The following is a 23,061-nucleotide window of genomic DNA, read 5'->3' as shown; positions in this document are numbered from 1 at the left end:
AAGTATAGTGCTTGGCACAAAGTAAGCGCTTAACCAATACAACAGTTATTATTATTAAAGGGTACAGATCCAAGTGCATAGACGATGCAGAAGGGAGAAGGAATAGGGGAAATGAGGACTTTGTCAAGGAAAACTTCTTGAAAGAGTTGTGATTTTAACTTTCTATGTAGCCAACACAGTGCTTAGCACTGGATTATACAACGTTATAATGTTGCTCATCTTGGCTTTCAATTCTCACCTATAACTGCGAGTCCCTCAGGGTTCTGTTCCGGGTCGCCTAATCTCTTCGCCCTGCCCTCACTCTCTCCAAAAGTTCATCCGCTTGCTTGGCTTCGACGACCACGTCTCTATGGATGACTCCTAAATCTACCTCTCCAGCCCCGACCTCTCTATTTCATCCATAAACCCATATCACCTCTGGCTTCCACGATATCTCCACTCAGATAATAATGATGATGATAATAATTGTGGTATTGGTTAAGAGCTTGCTATGAGCCAGGCACTGTTCTGAGCACTGGGGTAGATACAAGATAATCCAGTTGGACATTTCCCTGTTCCACTTAGGCCTCACAATCTTATTCTCCATTTTACAGATGGAGAACTGAAGTCCAGAGATGAGGAGACTTGCCTAAGGTGACACAGCAGACAGATGGGAGAGATGGGATTAGAACTCAGGTCCTCCTGACTTCCAGGCCATGCTCTATCCCAGTCTCTCAAACTGAATATGTTTAAATCTAAATCTTCACCTTTTCCTTCCTAACTTGCCCCTCTCTGACGAAAATACCTCCATCTTCCCTGAGCCAGAGGCTGCTGTAGGCTTCTGGTCATCCTCGAACTCCTCATTGTCTTTCAGCTCTCACAATCTGTCACCTGCTAAAATCTGGATGGCTCTTTCTCCCCCACATTTACCAGTTCTGCCCCTGACTCTCCAACCAAACATCCCCCATCTTAGTGCAAAAACTCAGCATATCCTAGAGCTAGACTGCTGTATTAACCCCTCAGCGGTCACCCAGCCTCTTGTCTCTCCCCATTTCAATCCGTAATATAATGCTGCCACCTGGATCGTCTTGAAACTCCTTTCAAATTGAATTCCTCCTCTTCAGAAGCCTCCAGTTGCTACGCTTCTCCCTCTTCATCGTAACAGAACCCCTTAACATTAGTTTCATGTCACTCTACCAGCTTGCACAATGTAATAAGAACAATAAAAAATGATTATGGGCAGTGGAGTCAGAGGACCTGGGTTCTAATCCCCATTCTACCATTAGTTGGTTGGGTGACCTTGGTTAAGCCACTAAACATCTCTGTACCTCAATTTCCTCCTCTGTAAAATGGAGATTCAATCCCTGTTCCCCCTCTTATTTAGACTGTGAGTCCCATGAGGGGCAGAGACCCTGTCTGACATGACTACCTTCTATCTACCCCAGAGCTTAGAATAGTGCTTGACACATAGTAGGTGCTTAACACGTATCATAATTATTACGGTTATTATTACTACTAAGCATTTACTCTGGGTCGCGCACTATAGTAAATACAATAAAATGAGATGAAACACAGTCCCCGCCCTACCTATGGAAGAGGGAGGAAGAAGGGGTTTTGAATCTCCTTTTTGCAGATGAGGATACTGTGGCCCTGAGAAGTTAAGTGACTTGTCCAGGGTCACATCAGACAAATGGTGGAGCTGGGATTAGAACCCAAGTCTCCTGCTTCCTGACTCTCAGTCCTTTGTGCTTTCCACTGTGTCATGCTGCTTCACCCTATCATCTATGTACACCTAATGTCAGCTCTTTTTACCCACTATTCACCAACTTGCCCATTTTGCTCCTCCCAAATTCCTTTTATGACTCGCCTGTCTCTGATCCCTTGCTCACTTCATTCCCCCAGCCTGGAACAACCTTCTCTTTCAAATACCCCATAGGTCTCCTCATTTTCAGATCCCTTTTAAAATACCTTCTCTTCCAGGAAGATTTCCCTGATTAATTCCCAACCTCCATGTCACATTAACCTAAAGGCCACCTTAGCAATAACACACTTACTCTCATTCCTAATATTTATGAATATGTGTATAGTAAGTACGTATTCATTTATTTATTCAGCTATTTCATCCTGACATATTTGGGCTACTACTTATAATAGCTTTATTTTTCCACCTGCTCTTATGATTTTAATTACTTTGTCTGCCTTTCTCCTCCATTAGGTGGTAATCCTTTTTGCTTCTAGTCTACTCCCAAGTGCCTACCGCAGTGCTCTGCCCAGAGTGCGTGCCCAATATAATGCTCTGCAGGGTCCTCAGCATTCAGTTGTGCTTTGCACACAGTGAATGTTTAGCATCATTTCTTGTTTTTAACCATCACAGCAACCTACTTTCTCATTTCCACCTGGGTCGGGAGTGTCACTGGTCATCTCTGGCATCCTTGACTGCTGTTCTGTTTGGTCACCTGGTCACTGTTAAATGGCCCAGCTGTTGAAGGATCTGTGTAGCCTTGGGTCCCCGTGAGTTTCCCCCCTCCCTCCTCACTTCACCCCGTCCCTGTCCCCCGGCCCATTTCCATCTGTGCCCTCACCCCATGCCCCTGGCTCCCTGTGGCCTGGACTAGTTCATCTCCCCACTTCACAGATGACCCAGTCAGTACAGTATCAAGTGGGGACCCCATCCCGTGTAACCGAACTGCACCAACTGCCTACTGAAATGATTCGTTATAGGCCTATTGACCCAGAACCAATCCAAGAGGGCCAATGAGAAGCAGCGTGGCTCAGCGGAAAGAGCCCGGGCTTGGGAGTCAGAGGTCATGGGTTCAAATCCAAGCTCTACCACTTGCCAGCTGTGTGACTGTGGGCAAGTCACTTCACTTCTCTGGGCCTCAGTTACCTCATCTGTAAAATGAGGATGAAGACTGTGAGCCCCACGTGGGACAACCTGATTCCCCTGTGTCTACCCCAGCGCTTAGAACAGTGTTCTGCACATAGGAAGTGTTAAACAAATACCAACATTATTATTATTATACTAATCCTCCTTGTTTTGGGAAAACAACCTGGGAAAAAGCCAGTGTGATGGCAACTTGATGTAACTAAATGTCGTTGGCTGCTCCTTGCCCTGCCTTTCTCTTGGAAACAACAGAGGGGTGTGAAGAAGGGGAAGAAAGCAATTGTGGAACTTGATTCACAACCCTCAGCTCCCGCAGATCGTGAATCAGTTACATCTCCCTAAAACATGCTCGTCTGGTCTGTGGTTGATCTATATCTCTGATTTCCCAACTGACATTCCTGCTTGGGGCAAGTTCTTCACTGGGAACCAGCCCAGGGACCGAAAGCTTTTGCTTCTGAGGTCAGAGTGTCGAGAAATACTCTGCTTGTTGGCTTGAAAGCTATCTGGATTTTCTGCCAACGCAAGGGGTGTTTGCCCTGGAGGCTAGGAGTTCTGAATAGTTGTCTCTTGCGATCTCTCACTGTACAGAAAGTTGGCTTTTGCATGGCAGGGGGAGGGGTTGCCTGACCTCTGGAGAGGATTTTAGGAGTCTATTTATTCACCTGATCCCCTCATGGAGAATTGACCACCTTGGCAGTCTTTGCTAAGCTGCATGGCGTAGTGGATAATAATAATAATATGGTAATTGTTAAGTGATTACTACGTGCCAAGCACCGTTCTAAGCGTTGGGGTAGATACAAGGTAATCAGGTTGTCCCACATGGGGTTCACAATCTTAATCCCCATTTTACAGATGAGGTAACTGGGGCACAGAGAAGTGGTTTGCCCAAGGTCACATAGCAGGCAAGTGGAGGACCTGGAATTAGAAACCCATGTCCTCTGACTCCCAAGCCCGTGCTCTTTCCACTAAGCCGCATTGCTTCTCCTAGATAGAGCACAGGGGCTGGAGTCAGAAGGTCACGGCTCTAAATCCAGCTCCGCCACTTGTCTGCTGTGTGACCTTGGGTAAGTCACGTCACTTCTCTGGGCCTCACTTACCTCATCTGTAAAATGGGGATTGAGACTAGACTATGAGCCCCATATGGGACAAGGATTGGGTCCAACTCATTCATTCATTCATTCCTTTTATTCAGTTGTATTTACTGAGTGCTCTCCATGTGCAGAGCACTGTACTAAGCGCTTGGAAAGTACAATTCAGCAACAGATAGAGATAATCCCTACCCAACAAGGGGCTCACAGTCTAGAAGGGGGAGACAGACAAAACAAAACAAGTAGACAGGAATCACTACCATCAAAATAGGTAAATAGAACCATAGATTAATGCACATCATTAATAAAATAAATTGAGCAATAAATATGTACTAATATATACATGTGTGTGGGGAAGGGAAGGGGATAGAGCAGAGGGAGGGAGTAGGGAGGAGAGAGTAGGGGCGATGGGGACTGGAGGAAGAGCAGAGGGAATGGGGGGGCTCAGTTTGGGAGACCTCCTGGAGGAGGTGAGCTCTCAGTAGGGCTTTGAAGAGGGGAAGAGAGTTAGTTTGGCGCATGTGAAGAGGGAAGGAATTCCAGGTCAGACGTAGGACGTGGGCCAGGGGTTGACGACGGAACAGGCGGTAACGAGGCCCAGTGAGGAGGTTAGCGGGAGAGGAGCGGAGTGTGCAGGTTGGGCTGTAGAAGGAGAGGAAGGAGGTGAGGTAAGAAGGTGCAAGGTGATGGAGACTTTTGAAGCCAATAGTGAGGAGTTTCTGTTTCATGCGAAGGTTGATAAGTAACCACTGGAGATTTTTGAGGAAGGAAGTGATTTGCTTGCATCCACCCCAGAGCTTAGAAAAATGCCTGGCACAAAGTAAATGCTCAACAAATACTATCGTTATTACTAAGGGTTGCACTGAGGCTTGGGTCAGCAATTCCACAAACCCTCATTCATCAGGTCACATGATGTATAGGGGATTGGTTAGGTCTCTAGTCACCCTGGGGCAGAGGGTTCAATGCTAGGTTCCAGGTCTGATTCCACCAGTTCTCACTGGGTCCTGGGCAACCCTCTTAAGGCAATCACTAACTCCTGCTGGCTCTTCCTCCACAATATTTCCAGGATTTTCCCCTTCTTTTCCACCCAAATGACCACACCCTGTGGCAGCCTCCTCTCTGCTCTCCCAGCCTCTCCCCACTTCAGTCTCCACTGCCTGGATCATCTTCTTCACATGTCCCTGTCTCTCTGTACCTCAGAACCCTCCAGTGGTTATTCATTTCTCTTTGCATCAGGTGGAGATGCCTCACCAGTAGCTTCGAGGCTCTCTACCAGCTCTCTTTCTCTTATATATGTGCAGTCTTCCCCTCTCCTTCTCACCTTATTATCTTCATCCTACCTCATCCTCCAGGAAGCCTTTCCTGATTACCTCCCAGCACACCGACCCACCTGACACACATACCATTTGTGTGGTAGATTCTGGTAGGAAAATGATTTTGCTGTGGGGGTCCTTTTTTTCTAGGGCATGGAAGGCAAGTTGGATAATGCTCCTCACTCATATGGGTCCAGGTTGGGGCAAGATCCCACCAATACTCCCACTCGTGAGTGACATGAGTCCAGATTGAAATTAAATGAGTGAATGAATGAGATCTTTGCCCTGCCTGGCCTCCCCGGCCTCCCCCAGTCTGCTAAAGATTCACCACACCCAGATTTCTACTCCCCTTGGATGAGATCCTTGGATGCATCTTCCCCAGATTCTTGATCCCTTGGAGTAAGATCCATGGATTATCCTCTCCTGGGCAGTCCTTATTAACCAGGAGCTCCTACTGGGCCAGGCCCTCACTGACAAGTTCAAAGTGAAACCAAGTTACCACCGAATAGAGCGGAAAACTTTATTCAATTCCTAAGGGTCTAATCGAAGGGGTAAACGCATACACAACACACACTAAGGGGGTGTTCCTTAAGAGGGTTTCCAAGCCAGAGGCAGGTGGTGGGCAAGAGGTCAGCAGCGAGATCGATGAGATCAAGGTACAGGGAGTAGGATGGCATTAGAGGAGCCAAGTGTGAAGGCCTGGTAGTAGTAAGAAATCTGTGAGGTAAAATTGAAGGGGGAAAGATGATTACTTGGACACTGCACTAATGACTCAAGGAACTTACAAGTGTCTATCCCGGTTATTCTGGCTAATAGAATCTCTTGGTAGCTTGAATTAGGGATTATCCCATTCGTTTAGGACGACGATGGATTCTGCCCTGAATTATCCAGAAAATTCCCCACACCTCCTCTTTGTCGGGGTACATCAGCCTGTAGCATGCTGCTATCAGTCACTAGGCTGTACGATCTTTAAGGGCAGGGAACGTGTCCGCTAATTCTGTTGGACTGGACTGTCCCTAGCATATAGTAGAGCGTCCTGCGTACAGTAAGAACTCGGTACCATAGATTGACTAGAAAGCTGTAGCTGTGTGCACATCAACTGAGTAGCCTAATTCTCCAAAGGTAGTGAAACTAGGAAAAACCACACAAAGCCTCGCTACTGTTGGGAATCCAGCTGTGTTATCAGGCCTGCTGAAGAGCGAAGGGGAAGGTAGGCTGGAACTTTGGCAAGCTTGACTTTCCCACTGTGCCTCACGGAGATACGGAATTGGAACTGAAGCCTGGATCCCTCCACACTTCAACAGTGTGGATTTCAACAATAAATCAACTTGTTGGGCTCCCAGGAGAGCTTAGAAATGGGGCGAGGCTTTGTCATACAAATGTCTTCTTTAATTTCCTGGCTGCTTTTCATCCCCTCTGACTTGGTGTTCACTAAGACAATGACTGCCCCAGTTTTGCCTTTGGAGATTTCCTGCCTCCGCAGCAAATCCCCAGCTACTTATTAGCAAAGCTAAACTTTGAGACTCAGAGACAGGCAGGGTGTTGAGCCTGAAGGAAAATTAGGAAGTGGGTGTAAAGGAAATCGGGCAGGGGGTCTAAATTCAAGGAATCAGTTTAGGTCTGAACTGTGTGTACTGGGTCCCACAGCTACATGATGAGCTGAAAGGGAGCACATCAATCAGTTAATCAATGGTATTTATTAATAACTGTGGTATTGGTTAAGCAGTTACTATGTGCCAGGCACTGTACTAAGCACTAGGGTAGATTCAAGGTAATCGGGTTGGACACTGTCCTTGTCTCGCCCAGGGTTCACTGTCTTAATCCCCATTTTACAGATGGGTAACTGAGGCACAGAGAAGTGAAGTGACTTCCTCAAGGTGACACAGCAGAGAGGTGGCAGAGCCTTCTGACTCGCAGGTCCGTGCTCTAGCCACTAGGCCACCCTGCTTCTTGAGTGATTATTGAACACTTACTATGTCCAGAACACTATGCTTAGTGCTTGGGACAGTACAGTAGAGTTGGTAGACATGATCGCTGCCCTCCAGAGCTTACATACCTACCACGAGGACAGAACAAATGATTAAAAGTTTCAAACAATGTGATCAGCATTGGACAGTTGGAAGACCCCTGCCAGAGACAGACCAGTCTTACAGGTAACAATCATGAGACTGGCTTTTTTCCACAAGCCAAGGCTTTGCAAAGATCCAGTTGCCAAAACTTAAGGTTAGAAAAAGATCAGACTGGTATGGGAAAAAAAAAAAATTAATGCCTCCGGGAACTTCTATTCTGCCTCTTGGAATTTGAGCCCTTTTCAAGGGACAGGGACCTTTTATGAATTAATTATCCGGAATTTCCCCAACTCCTTAATACCATGCTCTGCACGTAGTATATGCTGATTAAATGTTTGTAATAATGCAAACAATAATTGAAGAGTCCCACAGTGCATAAGGAATGTCAGTCAAATTTAGCATCTTTTCAGACACGTGATGTACAGTGATGATCTTAGGATCTGTGGCAGATATAAGGCAGTGATCTAACAATAGCTGATTCCCCCAGAACATGAGACTGAGAGGGTGTTCTTTCAACACACTTCTGACTGGATACAACCTGACCCAGCAATGAAACAAATCAATCAAATGTGTGCAGAATACTACAGTAAGCCCTTGAGAATGTACAATATAATCTCTGCCTACAGGGAGCTCGAAGTCTAGTTGTGTATGTATGGGTGGTGTCAAGTACCAGGGGAGAACTATAACCTGAGTTTTCCTAAACATGGGGTTCTGAAAGAAAAGCAACACTTGGACTTTGGAAAACTGGGTGTACTGTGAAATGTTTATTAGCGTCTAAACTCATTTCGGGCAGTGAATTTTTGCCTTTTGGAATTTGAGCCCTTTAAGGGACAGGGACCTTTTGTGAATCAATTATCTGGCATTTCCCCAACTCCTTAATACCGTGCTCTGTGCTGTTTAAATGTTTGTAATGATAAAAGCGGTAATTGAAGAGTCACACTATGCAAAAGGGAATGTCAGTTCAACTTAGCGTCTAGAAAGGTTGGCGTATCCTTCTCTTAAGTGGAACTTACTGCATAATGGGAAGGGAAAACGGGAATTGAATCACATTTTAATGATGAGAAAACTGAGGCCCAGAGAAGTCAAATGATTTTCCTAAATTCACATAGAAAACAAGTGGTGGAGCAGGGAGTAGAACCTAGGTCTCCTGGCCTCCAGCCTTGTGCTCTTTCCACAAGTCCACACTGATTCTCCAACAGCAGGAAGTCCAAGAAGACACCCAACTCTCAGGCCCTGAGTCAGAGTCTAAAACCAGATGGAATTACTACAGGAAGACCTCAGACAGATGGAATTCTCCAATCTGTCCCTGGAGGGATTTCTGCCCCAAGAGCCGAGATTTGTAAACGCTTCCCCATAACAGAAGTTATGGACCAATAGCTCGTGTGGAGAGTGAAAGATATTCAGAGACCCAGGAGCACCATGTCTGGAAGAGAAAACATCCTTCCCCTGGATACTGACGGAGGCAATTTCAGCTCCTGTGATTTCAGCCCTGAAAGCTCCTTGCGGGCAGGAGATGTGTCTGCTTACCTTTCTATTGTACTCTCTCAAGTGCTTAGTACAGTGCTCTGCACACAGTAAGCGCTCAATAAATATGATTGACCGACTGGCAAGAGCTTGGGAGCGGAGTTGAGATGGGTCCGAGGGCACCCGGATCACGGTCCCTTGAGCGTTGCAGGACGACTGCCCGTCCCACCGCGGCTGAGCCCGCGACACACTGATCCACGCGGCGTCAAATGGCTCACCGTGCAGATGATTTGTGGGGCACTTAGTGCTTTTTAATGAACTCCGAAGAGGGGAAGAGAGAAAAAGGAAGTCATCTGGAGCCTTGCTATTTTAGTATCTTAATTAATAAATGGAGTCAAAGAGGGAGAGAGGAAAGGAGGAAGAAAGGAAAGGATTAATGAGAAGGGGAGAGAGAGAGAAGGGAAAGAGAGAAAGAAGAAAAGGGGAAATCAATCAGTTGCATTTATTAACCACCTACTAGGTGCAGAGCATTGGACTAATCGCTTGGGAGAGTACTAGAGAAATGATAATAACACTAGTAATTGTGGCATGTGTGAAATGCTTACTATGCACCAAGCATTATATTAAACTTTGGAGTAGTTACAAAATAATTAGTTTGGACCAAGTTTGGCCATCTGGGACTAATAATCTAAAGGTAAGAAAGAACAGGCACTTGTTCCCCATTTTACAGTAGAGGAAAAACGGAGGTCCAGGGCAGTTAAGTAACTTGCCCAAGGTAGCACAGCAGACTTAAGTGGCAGAGCATAAGAACCCAAGTCCCCTAACTCCCAGAGCTGTGGTCTTACCACTAGGCCATACTCTTTCTCTCTCTATATGATCTCTGCCATCAAAGAATTCCCAGTCTAAGAGGAGTGATGGGCATAAAATCAATCAAATAATCAATCAATAATACTTACTGAGTACTTATTGATTGTAGACTCATTTCTGTAGCTTTTGTTTTTAATGGCATTTGTTAAGCACTTACTATGTACCAGGCATTGTACTAGATGCTCGGTTAGATCCAAGATATTCAGGTTGGATATAGCTCCCGCCTCACAGGGCTCCCTGTCTTAATTCCATTTTACAGATGAAGTAACCGAGGCGCAGAGCAGTTGAGTTGTCCAAGGTCACTCAGCAGACGAGTGACGAAGCCAGAATTAGAACCCAGGTCCTTGGACTCCCAGGCCCAGGCTCTTTCCATAAGGTCATGCTGCTTCCACTGTGGTCTGGGAATGGGTCTACCAACTCTGTTGTATTCTTCCCAGCACTTGGTACAGTGCTCTGCACACAGTAAGCACTCAATAAATACCACTGATTGATGGATTGTGCAGTTTTATCCCACTGACTGATTGGGAGACAACAGCAGAAGCTAGAACCATGTTCCCTGCCTTCAAGGAGCTCAATCTTAAAGGAGATCAGAGAGAGGAATAAAAGGAGTGAAGATAAGGAAGAGAAAGGAAATGTTTCTCGCTAACACAAGTGATCTGCAGAGCAGGGTTAGCTGAGACAAAACCCCAGAATGCCACTCTGATGATTGTTTTGTTTTGTTGTCTGCCTCCCCCGTTTATACTGTGAGCCCGTTGTTGGGCAGGGATTGTTTCTATCTGTTGCCCAATTGTACATTCCAAGCACTTAGTACAGTGCTCTGCACATAGTAAGTGCTCAATAAATACGATCGAATGAATGGCCCTTCCTACGCCACCACCCCAAAACATACACACGTACACACGTGTACATGCGCCTACCCACGGACACGCACTATCAATCGATGGACTGTATTGAGTGTTTTCTGTGTGCACACAATGTAGTCCAGGAGAGAGTCCCAGGGAGATCCAGACCGTGAATCCACATTTCCCTCTCCTTCCCAACGGGTGATGGGATGAGAGAAAGGTCTGCCCTTCGGCTGTCTGGTCGGAGTTCCGTGAACACGCTTCTTCTCCCTTCAGGCCAGGGAAAGCAGAAAAAGATGGTTCACTGTAACTCCATTTCACAGATGAGGAAACTGAGACTTCAGTGGTATTTAGTGATCGCCTCTTGGGCGGAGGACCTGTACTAAGGGTCCTTATCCCAGAATAGCTGAGATAGAAACTTGTAAGTTCCTTGAGTCGTTAGTGCAGTGCCCAAGTCATCACCTTTCCCCCTTCAGTTTTACCTCACAGATTTCCTACTACAACCCAGCGTTCCCACTCCGCTCTCTACTGCCAACCTACTCACTGTAGGTTGATCTCATCGATCTCATCGATCTTGCTGCTGACCTCTCGCCCACATCTCTGCCTCTTGCCTGGAACTCCCTCCCTCTTCGTATCTGACAGATCACTCTCCCCACCTTCAAAGCCTTGGTGAAAGGTTATCTACTTCAAGAGGCCTTCTAAGTACCATTAACTAAGCACTTACTTCCTTTTCTCCCTCTCCCTTCTGCGTCACCCTGTACTTGGAATTTCACCATTTATTCATCCCTCCGTTGGTCCCACAATACTTATGAGCATATCCATAATTTATTTATTGATGTTAATGTCTGTATCCCCCTCTAGACAGTAAGCTCGCTATAAGCAGGGAACCTATCTACCACTTCTGTTTTACTGGATTCGACACACAGTGAGCACTCGATAAATACTATTGATTGATTTCTCTACAAATAGTAGCCACTCGGTACGTACTGATGTCGGTAACGTTAAAGGTTGTGTAGACATAATAATCATTTTGGTATTTGTTAACCACCTCCTTTCTGCCAAGCAAGTACTGGGGGAGAGGCAGGACAATCAAGATGGACGCAGTCCCTGTCCCACCTAGGACTCTTATAGTGTAAGTAGGAGAGTGAAAGGCTATTGAATCCCATTCAACACATGAGGAAACTGAGGCTCAGAGAAGTTAAGTGATTTGCCAAGATCACACAGCAGGTAAGTGACAGAGCTGGAATTAGAACCCACGTCCTCTGATTCCCAGGCCCATGTTCTTTTCACAAGGCAAAACCTCTTAGACTGCGAACCCCCTATGGACCAGGGCTTTTGTATGACCTGATTAGCTGTGTCGTTTCCTATCAGTACAATGCTTGGTACTGAGTAAGCACTTAACAAATGTCACAGTTATTATTATTATTATCATTCTTCTTCTTCTTCTTCTTCTTATTCCAGCTCTACTGGGTTCTTTTCCGCTTCAAGTGATAATAATAATAATGATTATTATTATCATATATGTTAAGCACTTACTATGTACTAGGCTCTGTACTAAGTGCTGGGGTGGATACAAGCAAATAGAGTTTCACACAGTCCCTGTCCCACATGGAGCTCACAGTCTTCCATCCATCCATCCATCCATCCATCCATCCATCCATCCATCCATCCATCCATCCATCCATCCAGTCGTATTTATTGAGCACTTACTGGGTGCAGAGCACTGTACTAAGCACTCGGAAAGTACAGTTCAGCAATAGAGACAATCCCTGACCACAATGGGCTCCCAATCTAGGGCGCGGGGTTGGTGGGGGGGAAGAAATAGACATCAGTCTAAGTAAACAGGCATCGATATAAATAAATAGAATTACAGATATATAAATATATACATAAGCGCAAAGAGTGCAAGTTGTGGTGCTTGGCGCATAGTACTTAACAAGTACCGTAATTATTACTTCTTCTTCTTATTATTATTCCTGAAACCCCTCCCAGTTTAACAAGCCGTCCCTAGTTAAATCCAGGACATCAGTTATCTTTAGCTCCTAGGTACCTACTACGAGTACCTAGTACAAGTTTTTCACCATCCTCTGCACTTAAATATGTGTGTTTATTCGAATGAGCATTCAATTATTTATTTGTTTATTTCAATGTCTGTCTCCCCCCCTCCCCAGACTGTAAGCTCCTTTTTTCCCTGGTATTCGTTAAGCATTTATCGTGTGCTCAGTACTCTATTAAGTAGTGGGGTAGAGTACTTATTTACTACAGCCCTTCTCTTGGTTTGTCTACCAATTCTATTGTATTGTGCTCTTCTCTGAGCTTAGTATAGTACTCTGCATATAATAAGTACTCAATAGATACCACTGACTGATTAATCCAGTTACACAGAATATTTTTCTATCGCCTGTCAGACTGTAAACTTCTTGCGGGCAGGGAACATGTCCCATGTTATGTTAGTTTAGTTCATCCCAAGCCCTACGAGCCCAGCTCAATAAATTGCTATTATTATTATTATTGTTCTTGCTACTCCTGGGACAAAGAGCTTCTGTCTGTGAAGGTGCGGTCGTGGCTCAGTGGAAAGAGCCCGGGCCTGGGAGTCAGAGATCATGGGTTCGAATCCCACCTCCGCCACTGGTCAGTTGTGTGACTGTGGGCAAGTCACTTAACTTCTCTGGGCTTCAGTTCCCTCATCTGTAAAATGGGGATTAAGACTGTGAGCCTCACGTGGGACAACCTGATTACTCTGTATCTACCCCAGCGCTTAGAACAGTGCTCTGCACATAGTAAGCACGTAACAAATACCAACGTGATTGTTATTATCCGTGAGTTGAAGCCATAGTTTGCTTGCTGGCTTGGCAGAGTCTGAATCAATCAAGCAATCGTATTTATTGAGTGCTTACCTTATGCAGAGCATCGTACTAAGCGCTCGGGAGAGTAAAATATAACAATATAACCAAGTCGGTAGACACTTCCCTCTATGTTGCGAGTTCAACGTGGGCAGGGAATGTGTGTGGTTTTTGCTATAATGTACTCTCCCTACTCTCTCAAGTACTTAGTACAGTCCTTTGCACACAGTAAGTGCTCAGTAAATCCAACTGACTGACTGACATACCCTAACCAGTAAGCTTATAGCCTAGAGCATGAACAATGCCGTCGGCTCCCTTTTCGGAGGTAGAACAAGGTCACCTAATAGTAAGAAAAATAATAATAACTTCTTGAGCACTTCATTCAATCAATCAGTCATATTTTTTGAGTGCTTACTGTGTGCAGAGCACTGAATTAAGCACTTGGGAGTCAAGCCCTTTACTAAGCTCTGGCGTAAATATAGGTTTATTAATAATGTTGGTATTTGTTAAGCGCTTACTATGTGCCGAGCACTGTTCTAAGCGCTGGGGTGGACACAGGGGAATCAGATCGTCCCACGTGGGGCTCACAGTCTTAATCCCCATTTTACAGATGAGGGAACTGAGGCACAGAGAAGTGAAGTGACTTGGCCACAGTCACACAGCTGACAAGTGGCAGAGCTGGGATTCGAACTCATGAGCCCTGACTCCAAAGCCCGTGCTCTTTCCACTGAGCCACGTTTATTAGGTTGGACACAGTCCCTGTCTCATTTAAGGGCTCACGGTCTAAGTAGGAGGGAGGACAAATATTCAATCCCCATTTTGCAGATGAAGAAGTCGAGGCGCAGACGTTAAATGACTCGCCCAAGGTTCCCCAGTGACGGAGCTGGGATTAAGAACCCAGGTTCTATGCCACCCAGGCCTATGCTCTTTCCACTAGGCCCTGCGGGGTATTTCCTTCAGTAGTCACATGATCTCCACTGGGCCCCTGCGGGCCACGCAGGCCTGTCTGGTTTGCATTTTCGCTTCCCAACCCCCAGCTACTCCTGATGTGGGAATTCACCCTCAGATTTGTCAGTGAATGCTCTGAGGCCCGTCCCTCCCCTGTTGGCTGGGGGTGTTGGGGGCGGAGGGCTAACCCATCTCACCTCCCTTCAGGACCTTCGTCTCCATGAGGCCTCTAGGTAGCAGAGGGGCTCTCGGACCTCTCCCTTACCTGAAAAATGGTGGGAAGATATGCTCCTCTCCGTACAGCACGGTGAAGTTGTCAGGACAAATGAAGATGTCCTGTGAAGCAGCGTGGCCTAATGGAAAGAGCACGAGCCTGTTAGTCAGGAGGTCTGGCTTCTACTTCCTCACTGCCATGTGCCTGCTGTGTGACCTTCGGTAAGTCACTTAACCCCTCTGTGCTTCACTTCCCTCATCTGTAAAAATAGAATGAAATACCTGTTCTCCCTCTCTTTTAGGCGGTGAGCCGTATGTAGGACAGGAATTTGGTCTAACTTATCTTGGATCTGTCCCAGGGCATATCACATAGAAAACACTTGACAAATATCACAATTATCAATAAATCAATCATTTACATTTACTGAGCACTTTCTGTGCACAAAACAGAGAAGCAGCGTGGCTCAGTGGAAAGAGCACGGGCTTTGAAGTCAGAGGTCATGAGTTCGAATCCCAGCTCTGCCACTTGTCAGCTGTGTGACTGTGGGCAAGTCACTTCACTTCTCTGTGCCTCAGTTACCTCATCTGGTAAAATGGGGATGAAGACTGTGAGCCCCACGTGGGACATCCTGATTCCTCTGTGTCTACCCCAGCGCTTAGAACAGTGCTCGGCACATAGTAAGCGCTCAACAAATACCAACATTATTATTATTATTATTATTAAAACATTGTACTTAGTGCTTGGGTGAGTACAATATAACAGAGTTGGTGGTCCCTGTCCACCAGGAACTTACAGTGTAGGGGGAGGAGCTAAAGCCCTTAAACTTAAAAGTGCTCTAAAATCTAATGCACCTTTTGCTCTCCAGATCGTGTTTCAAGCTCCTAGGGACTGTTTCTGTATCCTCAATTATTATTTTTATTATTCTGAAACTTATTTCATGATTGCCTCCCCCCAAAGACCGAAGCTCCTTGTGGGCAGGCTCAGTGTCTTCCAACTCCATTGTACTGTACTTTCCCAAGGGCTTAATCAATTAATCACTCAAACAATCGTATTTATTGAGTGTTTACTGTGTGTCAAGCCCTAGAGAGAATAAAAGAGTTTCCTGCACACAGTAAGGGCTCAATAAATACCACTGATCGGTTGATTGTTCCTGATCCCCAAGTAGAGGAGAGTGACTATACTACCTGCAGGCACTGGTTCATTCTGTCATTCACTCATTCAATCGTATTTATTGAGCGCTTTTACTGTGTGCAGGGCACTTTACTAAGCACCTGGGGGAGTGCAATACAACAATGAACAGACGCATTCCCTGTGCACAATGAGCTAACAGATTGTGGGGGAGACGGACGTTAATATAAAAAAATTATAGATACATAATAATAATAATGTTGGTATTTCATTCAATAGTATTTATTGAGCGCTTACTATGTGCAGAGCACTGTACTAAGCGCTTGGAATGAACAAGTCGGCAACAGATAGAGACGGTCCCTGCCGTTTGACTTGAGCACTTACTATGTGCAGAGCACTGTTCTAAGGGCTGCGGTAAATACAGGGTAATCAGGTTGTCCCACGTGAGGCTCACGGTCTTAATCCCCATTTTACAGATGAGGGAAGTGAGGCCCAGAGAAGTGAAGTGACTCGCCCACAGTCACATAGCTGACAGATGGCAGAGCAGGGATTCAAACCCATGACCGTAAGTGGTGTGGGGCTAGGAGGGAGGAAGAACAGAGGGAGCAAGTCAGGGAGTGGGAGAAGAGGAAAGGGGAGGTTTAGACAGGGAAGGCCTCCTGGAAGAGGTGTGCCTCCGATCGGGCTTTGGAGCGGGGGAGAGTAACTGTATGTCAGATTTGAGGAGGGAGGGCGTAGCGGGCCAGAGGCAGATCCTCAGGTTCTCCATTCAGAGGTGATTTCCTCTCTGACAAGTGTACACTTGTCGGAAAGTATTACCGAGAACGGCTCATAAAGCTGCTCCCTGGGAAGGCAGACGACCCAACGCCCGCAACCACAACCCTAAATGTTGTCTAAATGCTCCTCATTTGATCTTCGCACTGGAGTTTTGAGAGAAGCGCGACACTGAAACTCCCCTTCAGGGTACCAAACCCAAAGAAATAAAGATAAAGTGACTGTCGGCCTTAACTCAAGATGAAGCCTCCAGTGCTCTCATTATAAAATACCTATTATCTCGCTTTATCTCAAATCCGGCAGTGTTATTTCAATTTAACGGTGTATGAGAAATGCAGGGAAATATAATAAAACGGGTGAGGGTGCTCTATTTAATGTCAGAATGACAGATGCTTCAATTAGGCAGACAGGACAATTTCTCCCTAAAATAGCTAAAGATGAAATTTTTATAAGATTGCGCTGTTTGTGTTTACGACACTGTACTGTTACAAGCTTTCATTATGAGATAAATTAAACTAAAAGCTCCCACTTCAACAGAAGCCCTATTTGGCTAATAATTCTACAACCTGTAAAATCATTTCTCAAAGATTCTTCCTCCCTCCTCTCCTACACGGTGGAGCTGACCTGAACTCCGTGGGAACATGGGACAGAAACGATGACCTCAGGTCCGTATAAGACCACGGATTTTCAGAATTTGAACATAGGTAGACCAACAAAAATTCCAAAGATTCATTCATTCAGTCATTCATTCAATAGTACCTACTGAGCGCTTACTATGTGCAGGGCACCGTACTAAACGCTTGGAATGTACAAATCGGTAACAGATAGAGACGGTCCCTGCCCTTTGACGGGCTCACGGTCTAATCGGGGGAGACGGACAGACGAGAACAGTAGCAATAAATCGGATCTCCGTTACACTGCCTCCTCACTGGTCTCCCTGCCTCCAATCTCTCCCTTCTTCTCTAACCCTCCGCGGCAACTCCTACCAGCTTTTCTCCATGCCATTGAGGAGACTCCAACCTGTCCTGATTCCCACCTGGGTGGGAAAGAAAAAAGAAACCTCAGCAAGCCTTCAGCATCTCCCCCGCCCCCCCGTCGGACAACCAGCCGCACCTCCGCTCACGAACTCCAATCAATTAGTCAACCAAGGAGACTTCATCCTATCCGGTCTTCCGTCACCCCGGACAGAGGGGAAGAAGCACCCACGGCGTGGAGCCTCCACCAAACCTTGGGAAGACTAGCACTCACTGCAGCGGTTGCTTTGGTTGTGGGAGCACGTTGGACTCTGAGCCTCGAGGAGACTGAAATTCTGCTCCTCTAGCTACAGCACCCTGCTGATTTTTTTTTATCATGGTATTTGTTAAGCGCTTATAATGTGTTAAGCGCTGGGGTAGTTATAAGTTTATCAGGTTGGACACAGTCACAAGGGGCTCACAGTTGGAGGGAGAATAGCTATTAAATCCCCATTTTAGAGAAGAGGGAACTGAGACACAGAAAGGTAAAGTGACTTTTCCAAGGTCCCACAGCAAGCAGTTGGCAGAGCTGGAATTAGAACCCGGGATCTGTGATTCCTAGGCCTGTGGAAGTAGACCGCTTCTTCACTTTATTGTGTGAATTGGTTGGTGTTGTGCTGTAATGTCTCATCGTTCCTGATGTGTCTGTCTCCACTCCCTTGTCTCCACTTATACTCTTAGATTGTGAGCCCTCTGAGGGATAAGGACCACACTTGGCTCCTCTAATGCTAACGTTCTCACTCTAGCTCGATCTCGTCTGACCGTCGAATCTCGCCGCCGACCCTTCAGCCACATCCTGCCTCTGGTCTGGAATGCCCTCCCTCTTCAAACTGTGGGCAAGTCACTTAACTTCTCTGGGCCTCAGTTCCCTCATCTGTAAAATGGGGATTAAGACTGTGAGCCCCACGTGGGACAACCTGATTCCCCTATGTCTACCCCAGCGCTTAGAACAGTGCTCGGCACCTAGTAAGCGCTTAACAAATACCAACATTATTATTCAAATCTGACAGGCGATTATTCTCCTCCTCTTCAAAGCCTTATTGAAGGCACATCTCCTCCAAGAAGCCTTCCCTGACTAAGCCCTCCTTTAGTCTCTCACTCCCTCTGCATCTCCCTGACTTGCTCCCTTTATTCATCCCCCTCCCAGCCCCACAGCATTTTCGTACATATTCATTCATTCAATCGTATTTATTAAACACTTAATTTGGGCAGAGCACTGTACTAAGTGCTTGGGAAAGTACAATCCAACAATGAACAGTGTGACACTCCCTGCCCACAACGAGCTCACAGTCTTGAAGAGGAGAGACAGACAGTGGTACAAATAAATAAAATTACAAATATATACAAAAGTGCTGTGGGGGGCTGGAAGATTGGGGAGAAGGGAGAAGGGAGCAAGTCAGGGTGACGCAGAAGGGTGTGGGAGATGAGGAAAAGCGGGGCTTGTTCTGGGAAGACCTCTTGAAGGAGATATGCCTTCTATAGGGCTTCGGGTGTGGCTCAGTGGAACGAGCAAGTGCTTGGGAGTCAGAGGTCAAGGGTTCGAATCCCAGCTGTGTGACTGTGGGCAAGTCTCTTAACTTCTCTGTGCCTCAGTTCCCTCATCTGTAAAATGGGGGTTAAGATTGTGAGCCTCACGTGGGGCAACCTGATTACCCTGTATCTACCCCAGCGCTTAGAACAGTGCTCGGAGCGGGTACAAATTAATCAGATCAATTCCAAAGATTCATTCATTCAGTCATTCCTGTCCCACAGGGGGCTCACAGTCTTAGGGGGAGGGAGAACAGGTATTTGATTCCCATTTTACAGATGGGGAGACTGAGGCCTTGAGAAGTTAAGTGACTTGTCCAAGGTGATACAGCAGGCAAGTAGCAGAGCCAAGATTAAAATCCAGGTCCACTGACTCTCAGGTCTGGGCTCTTTCCTTCGGAGCCCTATCAAGGACTCATTTCTTCCAAGAGGCCTTCCTTGTTTGAGCCCTCTTTTCCCTGGCTCCCTCTCCCTTTGCGTCATCTACGTACCTGGATCTGTGATATTTAGGTCTCTGGTATTTGCCCCACCTTCAGTCTCACAGCATTTACGTAACTATCTAGAAATAATTATTTATACTACTGTCTTTTCACCATTCTAGACTATAAGCTCACTGTGGGCAGGGAATGTATCTACTAACTCTGTTGTATTGTACTCTCCCAAGTACTTAGTACAGTGCTCTGCACAGAGTAAGTACTCAATTTATACTATTGATTTCATTCATTCATTCATTCACAACATCGCTAAATCTGCCCCTTCCTCTCCATCCGAACTGATTCCACATTAATGCAAGCACTTAACTTACCCCGCCTCGATTATTGTTTCAGCCTCCTTGCTGACCTCCCTGCCTCCTGTCACTCCCCACTCCAGCGTGGCTCAGTGGAAAGAGCCCGGGCTTGGGAGTCAGAGGTCATGGGTTCGAATCCCGGCTCCGCCCCTTGTCAGCTGTGTGACTGTGGGCAAGTCACTTCACTTCTCGGTGCCTCAGTTACCTCATGTGTAAAATGGGGATTAACCGTGAGCCCCACGGGGGACAACCTGATTACCCTGTATCCACCCCAGCGCTTAGAACGGTGCTCTGCACATAGTAAGCGCTTAACAAATACCAACGTTATTATTCCACTCTGCTGCCCGAATCATTTTCTTTCAAAAACGTTCAGACCGTGTTTCTCCACTCCTCAAGAAACTCCAGGGGTTGCCCACCTACTTCCACCTCTGCATCGGATAAAAACTCCTCACCACTGGCTTTAAAGCAGTCAAGCACCTTGGCCCCTCCTACCTCATCTTGCTGCTGTCCTACTACAACTTTTTCCTCTAATGCTAACCTTCTCACTCTATCTCGATCTCATCTATCTTGCTGTGGAATTCTTGCCCACATCCTACCTCTGGCCTGGAACACCCTCCCTCCTCATATCAGACAGATGATTGCTCCCCCCAATTTAAAGCCTTATTGAAGGCACATGTCCTCGAAGAAGGTTTTTCTGATTAAGCTCTCCTCTCCTCCCACTCTCTTCTATGTCTCCCTGAGTTGCTTCCTTCATTCATCCTCCCTCCCATCCCAAAGCACATATTTATAGATCTGTAATTTATTTATATTAAAGTTTGTCTCCCCCTCTAGACTATAAGCTCACTGTGGGCAGGGAAAAGGTCTGATTGCTATTGTATTTTACTCTCCCAAGCTCTTAGTACAGTGCTTTGCACACAGTAAGCCCTCAATAAATACAGTTGAATGAAAGGACCTGGGTTCTAATCCTAGCTCTGCCACTTGTCTGCTAGGTGACCTTGGGGAAGATACTTAACTGCTCTGTGCCTCGGTTACCTCAGTAAAATGGGGATTAAGACTGTCAGCCCCATGTGGAACATGAACTGTGTTCAACTTGATTAGCTTATATCTACTCCCGGCTTACTGCAATACCTGGAACATAGTAAGCACTGAACAAATGCCATTGAAGAAACATTAGAATTAAGATAGAGAGAGCTCAAGGAGCAGATGGGACAGTCCAAGTTTTCGGTGTAGAAATTGGGGTAAAATCAGGTAAAAAGCAAAAATTCCATACCCGATGGATATTTTTGAAAGCCAGCCCAAAGCAACTGCCTGAAATTCTCCTTCTTCAAGTCACAGTGGGAAAGGCTGTTGGCTATACTCCGTTATTTAATTGGCAGTGTTCCGGCAGAGACTCTCATGTAGGATTGCTAAATGTCTGCTGATGTTTTTACTTAACTCTGTTTGCCTACGAATCAGATCCGACGGTATCCCATTTAATTTTTTTCTCAAATAGGGTGAGGCGTAATGAAAACCAATTACTATGATTTTGCTTTCTAAGAAATCAGGAAACGCAATCAGGGAGATGCAATTTGCTCGCTTTTCATGAAATACTGCAGCATCGTGACAGAGAAAGGGGAAACGGGCTTTCTGTCAGCCGCAAAAGGGAAAGTAAAGGGTATGTGGAAATCGGCAGGGGTGAACGCACGTCTGTCCGAAGAACCACGACCCCGATCTGTGTAAGGAGGGAAAAGAGGCAAATCCGTCACCATCAACCACCTCATCAATCAATTGATGCTATTTATTAAGTGGTTACTATGTGCTGAGCAGTGTACTAAGCGCCGGGGCGAGTACAATATAATTGAGTTGGTAGAAGCAATTCCTGCCCTGGAGGAGCTCACACTTATCATGACCATCACCATCATCACCAACCACCATCATCCTCACCTTCTCCTCATTTTCATACCACCATTACCACCCACACCAACACCATTATGAGCAGTATTTAGTGCCTGCACTATGCGAAGCACAGGGCTAAGCAGTGCCTTATCTCATTATCTTATTAAATGAGACACAGATGGGCACTATTAGGTTGATACAGTCCTTCCCCCTAGTCCCCCCACCCGCAGGTGTTTGGAATCACCTGTGGAGGACCGATCTTAGGGGTTAGTAGAGTGAAGAGATCTGCTGAGGGTGGGGAAAGAGGGAAGAATTGAGCTCTAATAATGGGAGAAGAGGTAATCCTCTTTCTTTAAGTGAGAGCAGGGTATGAGCTAGGAAAATCTTTTTATGTTATTTAAGTGCTTACTATGTGCTAGGCACTAAGTGCTGGAGTAGATACCAGTTAATCAGGTTGAATCCAGTCCCTATCTCACATGGGGCTCACAGTCTTCATCCCCATTTTGCAGATGAGATAACAGGCACAGATAAGTGAAGTGATTTGCCCAAGGTCACACAGCAGACAGATGGTGGAGCTGGGATTAGAGCCCAGGTCCCTCTGACTCCAAGGTCCATATTCTATCCACTAGACCACTCTGCTTCTCAAGTTTTGACTCCTCTCCTGCTGAATTCCAAGTCTACTTCATCACATAAGGTAAATCATTCCTTTTTCCCCAAGCTACAACTGGAATAAAAAGGAAAGGACAGTGTGGGTTAACTGGGTTAGAAGAATAGAGGTTGTATTTACCCACTCTATTGTACTCTTCCAAGCACTTAATACAGTGCTCTGCACAGGAAGTGCCCAGTCAGTTCTGTCAATCAATAAGAGTCACTGGTGAATAATTTCAGTTTAATCTCAGATCTTCAGGGTTCTCTCAAGCAGCTCAGGTGTCACTGCAAGAAGCCAGCAGATTGGGACAGGTTCCTAGGTGGAAGATATAATGATATTGGTATTTGTTAAGCGCTTACTATATGCAGAGCACTGTTCTAAGCGCTGGGGGAGATACAGGGTCATCAGGTCGTCCCACGTGAGGCTCACAGTTAATCCTCATTTTACAGATGAGGTAACTGAGGCACAGAGAAGTTAAGTGACTTGCCCACAGTCACACAGCTGACAAGTGGCTGAGCCGGAATTAGAACCCATGACTCTTTCCACTGAGCCACGCTGCTTCCCTATACTAGTAAATTGATACTAACCCCAGCCCCACAACACTTATATGTGTATTTTTTATACTCTGCTATTTCCCACAAGCTGAATCTATTGAAATATTTGTCTCCCCTTTTAGACTGTAAACTCCTTGGGAACAGGAATCTCTTCCACCAACTCTGTTGTATTTTCCCAAAACCTTAGTACAGTGTTTTGCAGACAGTATATGCCCAACAAATACCACTGATTTGGTCTAGAAT

This window comes from Ornithorhynchus anatinus, chromosome 5 (genome assembly GCF_004115215.2).
Source record: "Ornithorhynchus anatinus isolate Pmale09 chromosome 5, mOrnAna1.pri.v4, whole genome shotgun sequence".
Lineage (NCBI taxonomy): Eukaryota > Metazoa > Chordata > Mammalia > Monotremata > Ornithorhynchidae > Ornithorhynchus > Ornithorhynchus anatinus.
The sequence above is the reverse complement of the archived record's forward strand: the minus strand, read 5'-3'. Positions refer to the sequence as shown.